A 2,012-nucleotide genomic window follows, 5' to 3' on the forward strand; every position below is an offset into this window, starting at 1 on the left:
TTATGAACAAGCATTGATTACATTAGGTGAAGGAGTGTCTTGCTGAAAATAAAAACACTGCACAAGTAACTTTCTTTTCAGCACTAATATCAACAACAAATAGCAACAACAGTTAACATAACTACTCAAATAGAGGCAAACGTAATCAGGTAACTAAAGATTTAATTAAATTCAAATATAAATGCTTTGAGTCTTTGGAGACTGCAGTCTTTTTACATTGAAAGTTCAGTGTCTGGACCATGTCACACTTGGGTGAGACAGGGGTTTTCCTTTTTGATGTGGTAATAAAACAAAGAATAAGGTCAGTTGCCACGGAAACGTGTGTGGGGGGGCCAGTTTTGATAGGCTGTTCAGGGAGATGCCAATGGCTGGTTCGTGTCCCTTTGTCAGTTTAACAGTCAGGCCCCGCGTTATCAGCTTCGGAATCAAAAAGGTGCCAGTTTTATGGTCGGGATAGCACTTAGAGAAAGCAACTTTGACCCCTCCCCTTCTTCTCTGGGGAGGAGAAAGGAATTTAGGGTAGTTCCAAATTTATTCAATGTAAAATGCACAAATCCACACCGTTGTTCACTACATTTGTGTTTAAAGAACAAAATGTGGTTTTGAGCAGAAAATGTACTATTTGGCTAATTGTGTGAGGTAGGTGTGTTGATGTGTTAAGAGTTTTGATAAAGTAACTTAAGTTTAGGTAAATGCTTGTTAGCAATTAAAAAAACTAACAATTTTAAAGCATGTTTAGATGCATAAACGATCAATGAGTATGGTTGATCAGTACATTTGCCAACCTCCAGACACCGTAGCCTAAATCAGGAGATGAAAGCTCACCAGAGTATCTGGGGATCTTCTTCCAGAAAAACTGCTAATTGAAAATTTTTCTGCATTCTAGTGAATATATAGAGTAATTTTGTTGCCGCAATATGGAGTCAGGAGGACAGGTAAATGAAAAATTGGACTCTCAGCAGAATTTGGAGGGTAAAATAGATGAGTGGATGTCATTGAATTTTGTTCACATATATTATTAACAGATGGATTGGTGAATTGATTTTAAAATTTGTAGTACTCACCTCAATGGTGTAACATATTGGTTTGAAAACTGTTGATCTGTGAATACCACTGTCAAAACCATTTTCTGTATTTCTACATTCTTCATATTCGCAGCTATTTTAGTAAAGCACATTATGATTAAGATGGCTATCATACTTAGTTTAATAATTCTCCTGGAAAAGTGGTAAATATACACACTACCTACCTACCTCTCCTGGTTTGCACTATATATATATATATATATATATATATATATATATATATATATATCAAAAACAGCAATTTTTTCTCTTTGCATGTTTAACCTAGAACACTATATGGCATGTTACTTAGTATCAACAGATAATGTTCCATTTGCAACTTCAATCACAACATATAGGACATGAATTAAAATATGAAATCTATACGTACAGTGGGTATGGAAAGTATTCAGACCCCTTTAAATATTTCACTCTTTGTTTCATTGCAGCCATTTTCCAAAAATCAAAAAAGTTCATTTTATTTCTCAGTAATGTACACTCAGCACCCCATCTTGACAGAAAAAAACAGAAATGTAGAAATTTTTGCAAATTTATTAAAAAATAAAAACTGAAATATCACATGGTCATAAGTATTCAGACCCTTTGCCGTGACACTCATATTTAACTCAGGTGCTGTCTATTTCTTCTGATCATCCTTGAGATGGTTCTACACCTTCATTTGAGTCCAGCTGTGTTTGATTATACTGATTGGACTTGATTAGGAAAGCCACACACCTGTCTATATAAGACCTTACAGCTCACAGTGCATGTCAGAGCAAATGAGAATCATGAGGTCAAAGGAACTGCCTGAAGAGCTCAGAGACAGAATTGTGGCAAGGCACAGATCTGGCCAAGGTTACAAAAAAATTTCTGCTGCACTTAAGGTTCCTAAGAGCACAGTGGCCTCCATAATCCTCAAATGGAAGACGTTTGGGACGACCAGAACCC

At 35.9% G+C, this 2,012-nt stretch overlaps 1 protein-coding gene across 2 annotated transcripts in view; it reads left to right on the plus strand.

The window, feature by feature from the left end:
* Positions 1-2,012, plus strand: part of LOC123970332 (phosphoinositide 3-kinase regulatory subunit 6) — an 83,634-nt gene that overhangs the window by 70,343 nt on the left and 11,279 nt on the right. The window lies entirely within an intron of this gene.

The sequence above is a fragment of the Micropterus dolomieu genome, linkage group LG04 (assembly GCF_021292245.1).
Source record: "Micropterus dolomieu isolate WLL.071019.BEF.003 ecotype Adirondacks linkage group LG04, ASM2129224v1, whole genome shotgun sequence".
Lineage (NCBI taxonomy): Eukaryota > Metazoa > Chordata > Actinopteri > Centrarchiformes > Centrarchidae > Micropterus > Micropterus dolomieu.